At 48.3% G+C, this 14,427-nt stretch overlaps 1 long non-coding RNA gene across 1 annotated transcript; it reads right to left on the reverse strand.

Moving 5' to 3' along the window:
• Window positions 1-3,008: 3,008 nt before the first annotated feature.
• On the reverse strand, window positions 3,009-4,727 carry LOC102377047. Its single transcript, XR_324899.1, has 2 exons — window positions 4,677-4,727; window positions 3,009-4,284 (listed from the first exon to the last, which is right to left on the reverse strand). It is a non-coding gene; the product is annotated as an uncharacterized LOC102377047 (long non-coding RNA).
• Window positions 4,728-14,427: the final 9,700 nt, after the last annotated feature.

Here is a 14,427-nt window from a genome sequence, read left to right on the forward strand (position 1 = left end):
GTGTATGCTCCGCTCCCCTAATCCCGGACTATCTGGGCCCCTGTCTTTTACCTGGGTATTTCTTGTGCTCATTGCCCATCTTGGCTGGGCTGTTCTTGTGGGTGGCTCTTGGTTCAGTGTTCCATGGCTCCCTCTATCCTCATCTTCCCCTTCCCCCCATGAGCCTAGTTTAAAGCCCGCTGGAGGAGATCGGCCAACCTGAAAGAGAACACACACTTACCTTTGGGGGAGAGGTGAAGCCCATCCCACCCGAGCATGTCTCTTGTCCTGAAGTATGGGTTGTGGTCCAAATAACTGAAGCCTGCCTTGAGACACCATTTCCGAAGCCACAAGTTGACCTCCCTGATGCAGGTCTCATGGCGTTGTCCATGTCCGCTCACTGGAAGGACAGATGAGAAAACCACCTGTGCCCCCATCTCCTTCAGCCTGCTCCCCAGAACTTGGTAGTCCTTCATCAGGCAATCAGGGCTGCTCCTGGCTGCATCATTAGTGCCCGCATGGATTAGGACCATGGAGTAGTAATAGGTGGACCAGATAATGGCTGGGATTATCTCCATCACATTCTGAATCCTCACTCTGGGCAGACAGTAGACCTCACGTGACATGGGATCCTGGTGACAGATGGGACCCTCTGTACCTCTCAGGATGGAATCACCTATGACGAGCACCCAGCATCTCTTCTTCCTGGTCAACTTGCCTCCTTCAGCCTCTTTTGTGTATGGACTGGCCTCCTCTCCAGAGATTTCCTCCTCTCCTTCCTTTTGATTTATGTGTACTGAACTTCTGTTGTATTACAGATTTGAACCAATTTCTGATCGCTTATACTGGTTTATGTGTAATTTATGTCCTTAACCTAAGAGTGTGACCTGTCCCCTTTAAGAAGCAGTAAGCTTAGGGCTAGCCAATAATCACTCACATAAGGTGGCCCCCTCCAAGGAATAGATGCATGAAGAAGCAGAAGCCAGGTTTGGCTGGATCAATTGTTTCCACATAACTGCCTCCTGAACAAAGCAAAAGCATAGCTCTTAAGTGGCTGCAGAAGAAAGACAAGTACTCCCTTCCATGGGCTAGGGGAGCCTGCCTGGATCACAGCGTGGGCCTGCAGAAGCAAGCCTGGAGACTCCTGAACCAAGGAAAAGTGCAGGGATTGGTAGGCTGAGGAAGCCTGCTTGAACAAGAGAACATACTCAAGGGAAAGGCTTGGGACTGAAAAGCTGACCAGCTCCTTATTTTGTGAAGACTCAAAATTGTGTCAGAGGTTACAAGGTGGGATTTGGGGAGAGGCTTGAGAGACCCAAGGACAGGATGCCTGCTGGGCCAGGCAGCACTCTCATGGGTATATCACCTTGATATAGAGAATGTAAACTGAGATTAATGTGTTATAACAGCAGGCAGATTGCAAGGTAAAGTGGCTCTCTCATAGGATTGCCCATGTCATAAATGTTTCCCTTCCACTCTGGCACAAGCAGGAGGGAACCCTTCCAGGCAAACAGCAGGGCTGCACCTCTCTCCGATTCCCCTTTGCTTCTTTGAACAAGACCCTTTTCTGCATCTCTGAAAGATTTGTCTCCAATTCAGAGACAGCCCCTGCAGAGGGAGGAAAAGGGGTGTGCAATACCTAGCCTGATGACTGCTGTTCCCCCATCCCCTGCCCACCAGTGTCTACTCCCCAACAGCCACCCACCTAAAGCCAGCAAAACTACCCAGGCACTTTATTTTTGTTATTGCAATAAGGGACTTAGACATTAGTAAATTTGAAAAGTGTCAGATATCTCTCATGGAGCCTCAAAGTAGGAAGACATGGTGGGAATAGCATTCCGTGTTGTGAGAAAAGAATTGTTTTATCATGGTTGGTCTAGAGACTAGGCACAGGGCAGTAAGAAGGTCTGCTTTTTCTGATTTTCCTTAGTATATAATATACTGAAGAGAGGCATATCGTGAGGCTGTCAAATCTTCAAAGAAAACAACAAAAACGAATAAGGGGGGAAATACTGAATTCATCCCCAAAAAAGGCCAAAATGGGGTAGATGTTTCTAGAAAGAAACAGGATGCTGACAATGCAAAAGCAGGCATCTTTAATGGAGCTGCTTCTGCTACACACAAACAGTGCACCTCAACTTCCTAATGATCTTCAAAATAGAAACCATATCACACTGGGACACCTGTAGCAGGACCTTCCTCTACAGGTGGCTGTGGCACCCCCTTGCAGCCACACTACTCCCGTTTCTCACTCTGTCTATCCAGGGAACCACCCCACTTCCACCTACCATGCCTTTGATGGCAAATTGTATTAATTTAGGAGGCCTCCCTCAACAGCCAGAGGAAGTTTTGAGGTGCTTCACACCACCTTGCTCATTATCAGGTCACTTTTGTCTGGCTGTCTTTTAGCTCTAGCCCTGGCATCTCCCTACAACTGGCCCTTTCTCTAGGCTCCTGTTAACAGTCCCAAGGCCTCTGGTAGCCCACTCTCATGAAGTCCAAGGGAACTCTCAGGATCCATTTCCCCCATACCGAGGGCTGTGAGATGTCAAATTCAAATAATGCAGTCCATACTCACCTGCTGGGTATTTCCATTGGCCTCCCATCTCCCCTAAAGCCATCCCAAGCCTCACAGCTAACACAAACTCCAAAAAACAAAACATAAGCAAGCATCTTGCTGGTCTCTCTGTAGCCCTGAAGAATTCCTTGCCTATGGCTAGTATAGACAAGTCTGAGGCTCCAGCCCAGAAACCAGTCTTATATAGTCCTATGCTCCTCCCCATTCCAGTCACAGATGGCCTTCCCCACCCTACTTTGCATAATGGGGCACGGGGGGTTTACGTTAGTATCTGCAACTTCCAGTTCTGCCTCTAGCCTCTCTGCAGCTTGTAGTTCAGCCTGCTTGCTGCAGCAATGTACTCTCTCTGCTCAAGTAACAGGGGTTAGGAGCCCCTGTTTATAACCTATTTCAATCCAGCTACAGTTGAGGTGTCAGAGTAGGCCCCATATGAGCACATGACCTGCAGGACGGTGGTCATATGAGCACTTTTTATTGGCCATCCTTCAGTTACATTGGTATTAAGTTTGTACTGTGTTTTTCTCTAATTGTTCTGTGTAGGTTCAATAAGCAATACTCCTTTTCTTTTTATCAATACATTCCTTTTGGTACAAGTCAGCTGAAAAATTTCACTGAAGTACAGCTCACCCCATAAGTGACACAACATTATGCTATGCTATGTTATTCCTAATGAAATCAAATACATCCAATTTACTTGTGGAATTACCCACAACTACCCCCTCGACTCCAAGAAGGAGCAGAATGTATTAGTGACCTTATTTTCTTGATCTCACAGGCATTTTGCAGAGGCACCATCTCTGGCTAGCTATGCCATTCCAAAAGTCTCGGCCTCCAGCTCCTAGTCATCCTCCATGATCTTGTCCTGGCTCTCACAGATGTGTAAAATATAGCAGGAACTTAATATGCAAACCGTTTAATGATGAGAAGCACCCAGCTGTGCTATGACACATTGCCACCTACCCTTTAATCTCCCAAAAGTGCATTCCAAGGACATTCTGCAGCTACTCAGGGTAATGTTAAAACACTCCTCTCTTGCCCAGGCATACAGTGAAACAGTTCAAAAGCCAAGGAAGCAGAGGATAAGCTGAGCCACAGAGGATGACAGCAGAAATCCAAACTCCATAGAGCTCTGGAAAGCAAACATCCCCTTGCTTGTTCCAGGAAACCAGCATACACCAGCATTACAGGGCTTTCCAGACCACCCTACGTTATTATTGACGACTCTTCCAGGGTGATCATCAATCAGGCCTTCTTGCACCATGGGCAAATCTCTCTCCTGGTTGATGAAGTTTTTGGCTTTGTATGGGGGGTTGGGAGTAGGGAGGGGCAAGGGATAAGCAAGTGCCTTTGTTCCATTAATAGTCACCAGACAGTTTGAAAACCATTTTTTATAAAAAGTCATCCATCACCTCTGGGTATTGCCAGGCTTTATGAAACAGCACAGCAGCAGTCTCCGCATAGCACTGCAAACCTCCCTGACAACAGTCCCAGCAGTTGATCGGTGACCATCTTGTAACAGTTGGGGTGAAAGCTTCCAGATCGTGATGGGAACCATTTCTCCAGCCTGAGGGATGAGCTTTTGCTGATGTGCTTCCCAATGTAGCTCTGGGGTGAGCTCTACAAAGTCTTCTAGAGAAGTGGCCTTTGTCGTCATGAAGTTCTTTCATCACTGCTGCTTGGGTCTGCGTCACTATCCTTTCCCACCAAGTCCCAAGTAGATACTGGACCTAAAAGAAGCACTACTCCAGATTAATGCTCTGCAAAAGTAACTCCCTTCTTCTGCTCCATTAGCTATAGAATCTCCTTCAGAATCCCCTTTAGTAGAGGCTTTCAAGCATTTTTCTGGAATGATTTGTGAACAGTACATCCTGCATTCATGCAGGGGTTTGGACTTACAGGTCCTTCCTAACTCTATGATTCTCTAATTACACAGTTCTGTATCCCAAACCAGGAGGTTCCCAAACCAATGGAATCATTTCATTCCCATGCAGGACAGTTTTATAGGCTTTTTGAGCAACTGCAGCAGCACAAGACATCTAAACTTAGGCATATTTTTAGTTTCAATATATTTTATCTTTAATTTACGGCTCCAATCAAAACTGAAGCTTTTAAAAAGTACCTAAACGCCCTTAAATCAGGGAAGAGGCTTTTGCTTGTGTGTCTGTCTGTTCTCTGCTGGAGCACACCAGTTCTGCCTTCAGGTTTATCCCTAAAACCCAGTGGAACACATGAGATTACCTGAATACAATTAACAGTTAAATTCAACAAACAGTTTTAGCTATCCCCAGGCACAGCCCCAAAAAAGGGGTTAATTTTTCATTGCAAACTAGCAAAACCCATTAGTAAAACCATACTAATTAGTTTATCTAAAAACTAAACTGTAAAAAAAATAACAATGCTTCCAATTCAAAATCTAGGTTCCAAGATTATATACCTTCAGCAAGGGCCAGACATGGGTGACTGTAGGCTCTGCAGTGGAGGGGGGCACTTCAATTAGGGCAGCTCTGAGAGCCACTTTTAATTAAAGCACCTGCAGCATCATGTGTATTCAGCATTCTGCACTTCAAAATGTCAGATGAGCTTTAGTTAAAGCACCCCCACCACCATTTTCAAATGTGGGGCACTGAATACATGTGACACAGAGGCTGCTGGAGCACACTAATTAGCACGTCAGCAGCCTTGCAACAGACCCAATTAATTGAGTCTGCTCCAATGCATGCTAATTAGCATGCAATAGAGCAGAGGTCCATCCCATGTATAGGTGCCCATCATGAACAGCTGGTAGTGGTTTGCACACTGCAGATTCATCACCATGTTGCTGTGACAACATGCCATAAATTTGATGTTAAAATGAATGTAATCTCACATGTCAAAGAAACAAAATTTGTTTAAAAAAAAAAAAAGTTATCCATCAAAATCTGTCTAGGCAGAATCACATCCCAAATGGGAAAATCAGCTGCTATATTTATAGATTAATTCCTTTACATAATAATACTGAGAACTTACACAGCACTTTTTATCTTAGTACTTCATCTTCAAAGCTCCTCATATTCAGTTCTTTACTCACTAAAGTTAACTCACTAAAACTCTCAATATTTTCACTTACACAAAAGAGCCTAAGTGATTTGCTCAAGGCGAGAAAAAGAATATTTCAGACCTGGGACTGGAAGTTGGGGGGAGGTTCTGCTTCCCAGTTCTGTACTGGGCTATACTACTTCTTGTAAAGCTTTAAGAATACATCACTGTCTACTTATCCTAGGATTTTTTACTGTTGCCTACCATTATAAAACCGAGTACTTTCCATGTACAATCAAGATCAATAGTAGAGTGCCAATCTCCCCATCCCAGGTAAAAAACTGCTTGGGAAAGATTTTTTATTGTAGTAATTTACTTTTGTTATTATTTTTCCAAGAATGTTTGGACAGACTGCAGAAGTGAGGTGGCTGGACATGAATATTGACCACTTCAAAGATGATCAAGTTGTTTGGTCTTCACATCTATTTAGCCTTTAGCTTCTTTGTTCAGGTGACTAACTTTCCTTCCTCAGGGCATTTGCTTTTAATAGGAACAATGAAGCATCTGAGTGGTAGTGCAAGATGGGGGGTTTTCGCATCCTTAGGTAGAGATCCAATTAGCCAATCTGAATATCAGAAAGGATGTGACCTGTATTTTGGTAGACCATGCTGACAGAGTACACTCATTTGTATATTAATTGCAGACGTGAAAAGTATGATCCTACTTAATGAATTCATGCCTATCTTATTGAAAGAAACTGATTATAGGGAAATTAGGCCAAAGCAGAAGCCATAAATGACAGCAGAACTGCACCCAGAATTACAGCACTATGTGCTATGTGAGTGGGATGAAAAATACACGTGCTTTCAGATGCTGCTTCCTCTATGTAATATGTTCTTTGAAAACTTAGGCTGCTTTGTATTTACCTTGTTTCTAAACGTAGTACAAAACACACATATACCTGGATACCTTCAAGTCAGCCGGCCCTGACAATCTTCACCCCAGGGTACTCAAGGAGCTGGCGAGCATCATAGCCCAGCCTCTAGCATGGATCTTTGAAAACTCTTGGCGCTCTGGTGTAGTGCCCGAAGACTGGAAGATGGCCAATGTGGTGCCTATCTTCAAGAAAGGGAGGAAAGTGGATCCAGCTAACTATAGGCCCATCAGCCTGACTTCTATCCCGGGGAAGATCTTAGAAAAGTTTATTAAAGAGGCCATCCTTAATGGACTGGCCGACGTCAACATCTTAAGGGATAGCCAGCACGGGTTTGTTGCGGGTAGGTCTTGCTTGACCAATCTCATTTCCTTCTACGACCAGGTGACCTATCACCTGGACAAGGGAGAAGAGACTGATGTCATATATCTTGACTTCAAAAAAGCCTTCGATCTGGTGTCCCATGATCGCCTCTTGGAGAAACTGGCCAATGGTCGCCTTGGGTCCTCCACGATCCACTGGCTGGAAAATTGGCTCCGGGCTCGGACCCAGAGGGTAGTAATTGATGGAAGTCACTCATCATGGTGTCCTGTGACCAGTGGGGTCCCCCAAGGTTCTGTCCTTGACCCATACTGTTCAACATCTTCATTAATGATGTGGACACTGGAGTCAGAAGCGGACTGGCCAAGTTCGCCAATGACACCAAACTTTGGGGCAAAGCATCCATACCAGAAGACAGGCAGGTTATCCAGGCTGACCTGGACAGGCTCAGCAAGTGGGCGGACGAGAATCTGATGGTGTTCAACGCCGATAAATGCAAGGTTCGGCTAGTAAAGCAACCAAAACGCTGGCTTGCATCCATAGATGCTTCTCAAGCAAATCCCGGGACGTCATTCTCCCCCTGTACTTGGCCTTAGTGAGGCCGCAGCTGGAGTACTGTGTCCAGTTTTGGGCTCCACAATTCAAAAAGGATGTGGAGAAGCTTGAGAGAGTCCAGAGAAGAGCCACGCGCATGATCAGAGGTCAGGGAAGCAGACCCTACGATGACAGGCTGAGAGCCATGGGGCTCTTTAGCCTGAAAAAGCGCAGGCTCAGAGCTGATCTGATGGCTACCTATAAGTTTATCATGGGTGACCACCAGCATCTGGGGGAATGTTTGTTCACCAGAGCGCCCCAAGGGATGATGAGGTCGAATGGTCACAAACTACTTCAAGATCGTTTCAGGCTTGACATAAGGAAGAATTTCTTTACTGTGCGAGCCCCCAAGGTCTGGAACAGCCTGCCACCGGAGGTGGTTCAAGCGCCTTCATTGAACACCTTCAAGATGAAACTGGATGCTTAGCTTGCTGGGATCCTATGACCCCAGCTGACTTCCTGCCCTTTGGGCGGGGGGCTGAACTCGGTGATCTTCCGAGGTCCCTTCCAGCCCTAATGTCTATGAAATCTATGAAATATACAAAGATTTTTGCTATTGTTAACAAAGGATGCCCCCTTCCTTTTCTTCCTCCTCTATTTGTAACATTTGGTTTTGCAAAACAGATGTCTCCGGTTCTTTCCATTTGTATTAATACAATTTACATTTAGCACCCAAAAGTACTTCACAAATTAAAATGACATATGGGACATAATCCACCCATTATTATGTTCACGTTGAGAGAGAAAGATGCCAGTTGCTTAAAAAACACAGATCAATTCTAAATAATGGGTTAAGCAGGAAGTATAGAATTCTGTCTAAGATTTTCAAAAATCCAGTGTAGGATCATATACCCATATATAGGTACCTACATTTGATTTTGCTAGCCAACAAATATTAAGCTGCTATCAGTGAAGTTATTGCAAATCCTTTATTCAGGTGTCTGAAGGTGCCTGTACACATGCAGGGATGCTGTTCTAACACACGGTAATTACAGCATGTAACATGGTTACATTCCTGGCCAGGTCTGTGTTTCCACTCTTCCCCCGTCTCTGGGCAATCCGCACGCTCTACTCATCTGCCACACCTTGATGAAAATGAAGTTTAGCTGTTACGCGAGCAGGAGACTACCTTTTGTATGCCCTGATGACTAGGGCCATAAGTGCACTCTCTGACCACCCCTGTACATGCCCCATACCTCGCAGATGTTCCACTGTGTGTTACCTCTCCAGCCTAGGTCCAGAGCAAATTGGGCACACAGTTGTAGCTCTACCATACTACCCCGGAGGGTCGCTGTCATGCCACCATGCTCTCACCGGGGTCCCATTCACTCCACCAGCTCTCACCTGGCTTCTTTCATGATGCCCTCTCTCCTGGGCCACATTCATACCACCCAGCCTCACCCAGCTTCAGGCTTGTCTCTCTACACCTCAGTCAGCCCCAGCACAGTCTGTTGGGCGTCTCCTGCTGCCCTCACCTGAAGGTTTGCTGAGTGACTCTACAACTGTTAGCCTACTTCGCTCCTGGCCAATCTCCGGGCCTCCGTGCCCCCACCGGGCCTCTGCCCCTCTCTCAGGGCCTCTACTCACTTTCCCACTCACAGGGCCTCTCTCTCCATTGCCCCTCTCTCCCTGAGTCTCTCTCCATCGCCCCTCTCTATTGCCTCTCTCTCTCTCAGGGTCTCTACTCACCCCCCACCCCAGGCTTTACCCTGCTGCCTGGGCATGGCTCCAGGTCACTCCTCCAACCTGCACTCTGGCTCAGGGCCCCTAACAAGCCTGGGCTCCCCTGCTCTGCTGGAACACCACCAGGGATGTGGGGCTGGGGTTATCAGGTGCCCCTTCCCACCTCTCAGCAGTGAGGTAACTGGTCTGACATTTCCTGGAGGCTCCCACACCACTAGGAGCCCCACCAGGCCACTCTTCCCTGGCAGGGTGCAGTTTCACATCTTACCTCAGACAACAGGAGCCTCCACCTCCCCAGAGCCCCTTCTCTTACCTCCAGGTCCCTGAGCAGGAGCCCAGTCAGCTGATGTTGCTGCCTCCCTTGCTAGCAGCCAACTACCCTCTTTATATATCTGGCCTGTGTTTGACAATGACTGCCGCAATCACCCACCTGGCAGCTGCCTGCTCCAAAGGTGCACTGCTACACAGCACATTAGATAAGACTCAATTAATCTGCTGAAGTTAGGGCTGCCAACCCTCCTGGATAGGCCAGGAGTCTACTTGAATCAGCATCGATCTACCGGTGACTATTGAAAGCAAGCCAGGAGATTGATATTGTGCACGGGGTTGAACAGTACAATTAACGACTAGAGGTGCATTCATACATCGGTCCCATATTGGATTGGCACCTATATAAGAAAAATTGACACTATCAGCAATCAGCTTTTTTTGGCTGATAATGTCCCCGATAAATGCCCCCTGCATGCACACAACAGCAGCACAGCTCTCATGTGGCCAGGAGTGCAGCCTGGCAGCATGGAGAGCAGCTGGATCTGGCTGGTAAGTCTGTTGCAAGGGAAGTGGGGGTCAGATCAAGGCCCCAGTGGTGAGGGAGTGGGGCTGGAACTGGAGCAAGGGCAGGTGCTGCACAGCCAGGGCGGGGTATGGGATGGAGCCGCAAGCAGCTCATCCAGGGGGCACAGGGAGGGGGTGGTGGCTCCCGCCTCTGTGTACACCCCACGAGGGCATGGGGGGCATGTGCCCCCAGATCTGCATGCAGGGCAAGGCAGGTTGCTGCTGTGGGCTGGGGCCAGCACTGGACTCTTCTGGCAGGGGAGGTTCATAGATACTAGGGTCAGAAGGGACCTCAACAGATCACTGAGTCTCTTTCCTGCTTAGTCAAGGGGTCAGAGTGCTGGGGTCAGATGACCCCAGCCAGATGCCTATCCAGCCTTCTCTTAGAGACCCCCAAGGTCAGGGAGAGCACCACCTCCCTTGGAAGCTCATTCCAAATTTTGGCTACCCTTACCGTAAAGAAGTTTTTCCTGATATCTAGCCTAAATCTGCTCTATGTCAGTCTGTGACCATAGCTCCTTGTTACCCCAAGAGGTGTCCTGGTGAACAGAGCATCTCCAATCCCTTGCTGCATCCCCCTAATGAATTTGTAGGCGGCCACAAGATCACCTCTGCCTTCTCTTGTGGAGGCTGAAGAGGTCCAGGTCCCTCAGTCTCTCCTCATATGGTTAGGGGCTTACAGGACAAGCCCCATAAGTGGCCTTCCTCTGGACCCTTTTGAGTCTATCAACATCCTTCTTGAAGTATAGCGCCCAAAACTGGATGTAGTACTCCAACTGTGGTCAGACCAATGCCACACAGAGGGGAAATATCACCTCCTTGGTTCTTTTTGTCATGCATCTGCTGATGCATGATAAAGTGCACTTAGCTTTGCTGACGATTTCGTCATGCTGATGACTCATGTTAATCTTGGAGTCCATTACGATTACAAGATCTCTTTTCGCTTCTATGCTGCTGAGAGGGTCACTTCCCAGCCAGTAGGTGTGCTGGATATTTTTGCTCCCTAGTTGCAGCCCTCTGCACTTGCCCTTGTTGTATTGCATCCTTTTGTGTACTGCCCACTTTTCTAACCTGTCCAGATCTGCCTGCAATCATTCCCTACCCTCCAGAGTGTGCAGTTCATCCCGCAATTTAGTATCATCCGCAAATTTGGACAAAGTACACTTCACACACAGATTCAAGTCACTGATGAAAATATTGAAGAGTGCAGGTCCAAGGACCGAACCCTGCAGGACCCCACTATCCATATCCTTCCAGGTCAATACCAATCCATCTACTCCTACTCTCTGGGTGTGACCGCTAAGCTAATTTGCCACCCACCAGACCGTGTAAACATCTATTTCACAGCCTCTTAATTTATTTATGAGAATGGTATGAGATACTGTATCGAAGGCCTTGCTAAAATCCAAGAAAACATCATCCTCCTCTACTCCTGCATCTAAGCGTTCTGTGACCCTGTCATAAAATGAAACCAGATTGGTCAGGCATGATCTACCTGCTACGAATCCATGCTGGTTTCCCCACTGCATTATTTTTCCCGCTGGACTCCCACAAATATGATCCTTCATAATCTTCTCAAAGACCTTTCCAAGGATGGAGGTGAGACTGACTGGCCTATAATTACTCATATCCTCCTTCCTCCCCTTCTTGAAAATAGGGACCACATTGGTCCTTTTCCAGTCCTCCGGGACCTGACCCGAGCACTACGAGTGCTCAAACAGCCATGCCAGTGGTTCTGCTATGACACAGGCCAATTCCTTCAGTACCCTTGGATACAGCTCATTCGGGCCTGCTGACTTGAACACATCCAGCCCATCCAAGTGACTCTGCACCAAGTCAGCATCAACAGTTGGTAGGCTGGTGTCCCTCTGATGCCTATCTAAGAACCCATTAGGAGACTTATCTTGACCCCTATTCAGGAACAGAGGCAAAAAAATTAATTGAATAGCTCAGCCTTGTCCCCCCCCTCCCCGGTCTGTCACTAATTGCTCCTTCTTGTTCAGTATGGGTCCTATGCTGCCCTGCGCCTTCCTTTTACTCCCTACAAACCTAAAAAAAAGACTTTTTGTTGTCTTTAATTTGTGTTGCCAGCTGTCATGGGATGGGGTCCCCAAGGATGGCCGTGTTACCTCTAGGGCCCCTCAACCGTGCCAATTCGGCCCAATGGGCACCTTCTATTCTCACCCGCCATGTCTTGATGTAATTATAATAAATAGGGAGGCTGCCTTCAAGTCTACTTGGACACAGTTCTGGTAGACCCCACTGAACCGGACCCCTTGTGGGTCCCATTTCACAATAGATGTCTTGGGACACCCCCAGCCTTATGGGCTATATGCGTGGCTCCAAACTACCCCTTTACCATGCCCCATGCCTCACAGATGGTATTGACACAGCATCCCTCTGAGGCCTCGGTTTCACTTGGCCCTCGGGTCGTCAAAGGGCTTTCCTCAGCTCTGTCTCGGTGTCTGCGCCCACACTGGGGCTGGGGTTTACTCTTCCCCCCTTGTTGCTGCGCCCTCTCTGGCACTGTGGTCTGTTCACCCCCGAACACCGTGCCCTCTCTGGCACCAGGGCCCCCACACTTTAGTGGGCCCCCAATGAGGCCTCCTCCATCCCCAATAGCCTCTGCCCAAACCACCAGTGTTATAAACAAAAGCCAAAAATCCAAACCCCTAGGCTATACCATACCTCAAGCTGCACAAGGTGTACTATGCCCCTTAACATTACCAGGACCAGAACTTACAGTCAGGCCTCTTCCCTTCATTTCCTCTACAAGGGCTCCTTCCCCCTTGGCCACTGACAGCAAACTGCCCTCCCTAGTTCCAGCCTGGGGTTTATATGGGCCCAGGGCCCTGCCTCGTAGCAGGATTCGGACCAGGCGCAGGTGCAGGCTAATTTGCTCGCTAGCCTGTTGCCCTGGTAACCAGCACCTGGGCTTCTATCTGTCTCTTTGGGCTTTCCCCAGGCAGTTTCTGCTCTTCTAGGAGCAGGCACCTTAGTGCCCTACAACACCAGCCTCAGCTGTGTAGTTGTTTTGGCTTTTCTAACTGCCTCCCTGAAAGTGCAGGCCAAGTAGGTATACTCCTCCTTGGTAGCTTCCCCCTGCTTCCACCACCTATATACCTTCTTGTTTGCCCTTAGGCTTCCCTGGAATTCTCTGTTTAGCGAAGGAATTTTTTTGGCTCCTTTCCCCCTTTTCCCTTGTACAGGGATAGTCTCCCTCTGCACCCGAAGGATTGCTTCCTTTAGAAATGACCACCCTTCCTGGACTCTCATCTTGCCAAAACTTTCATCCTGCAGTGAGTCATTGACTAGACTTCTAAGCACACTGAAGTTAGCCTTCCTAAAATCAAGCACTTCCACCCTACTAGTTATCTTACCCACTCTATGCCATATGGTGAATTCGATTCATTGATGGTCACTGTCCCCAAGGTGCCACGAATCTGCAGCTCCCCTACCAGGTCCTCCCCTGTAGCCAACACCAAGTCCAGTAAGGCATTCCCCTAGGGGTACTGTATACCTCCTGTGTTAGGTGAATGCCCTGCATGCAGGTTAAGAACCTACGTGAACAGCTAGATTTGGCTGACTGCTCCTCCCAGCAGATATCAGGGTAGTTTAGGTCCCCCATGACACTCACATCCCTAGACTGTACAGCCTCTGAGAGCTGCCTCAAGAATTCCAAGTCTAGCTTTTTCTCCTGGTGTGGTGGTCTGTAGCAGACCCCCACCACCAAGTCCCTTTCCCCTCTAACTCCGTGTATCCTAACCCACAATGCCTCAATTTTCTCCTCCTCTGATCCCATTTTGATTAGGGCAGATGTAAAATGTTCCTTTACATAGGGAGCCCCCTTTGCTCCCTACTCTGTCACTTCTGTACAATCTGTAGCCCTTAATGTGTATCTCCCAGTCATGGGTAGGGTCCCACCAGGTTTCCGTTAGCCCCACTAAATCTAAGTCATTGTCTGCAAGCAGAAGTGTGAGTTCTTCCTGCTTGTTCCCCATGCTCCTAGGATTAGTATAGAGGCACTTGAGACCTCCAAATGGTGCCTTTGGTGCCCCACTGTTCTGATGCTCAAAGGGCCCCTTGGTACTTACCTGGGGTGTACTGCTGCATGTCTTGCAGTTTGTAGGCAGGGGGTTTGGGCCAGGGCTGTACTCAGGGTGGACAGCAGTGGCACTGGGAGTAGGCCTATGGCAAATTTTGGGATGGCTGCAGGCCCCCTCCTAACCCCCCTCCCAGTGCCACCACTGCCCTCCCAGAGCATAGCCTGTCCCAGGCCCCTGTGGGAAAGAACTCAGTGCCGCCCCCACCCCATCCCACAGTGGCCACCCATCCTCACCCCGCATGCAGATCTGGGAACACAAGTCCCCCATGCCCTCCCAGGGTGTGCATAACAGTGGGAGTTGCACACCCCGCTCCACACTCCCCAGACAAGCCACTCACAGGTCCATCCTACACCCCACCCTACCTATGCAGCACCTGCCCCTGC

Source organism: Alligator sinensis, unplaced genomic scaffold, assembly GCF_000455745.1.
Source record: "Alligator sinensis unplaced genomic scaffold, ASM45574v1 scaffold397_1, whole genome shotgun sequence".
NCBI classification, from domain to species: Eukaryota; Metazoa; Chordata; order Crocodylia; family Alligatoridae; genus Alligator; species Alligator sinensis.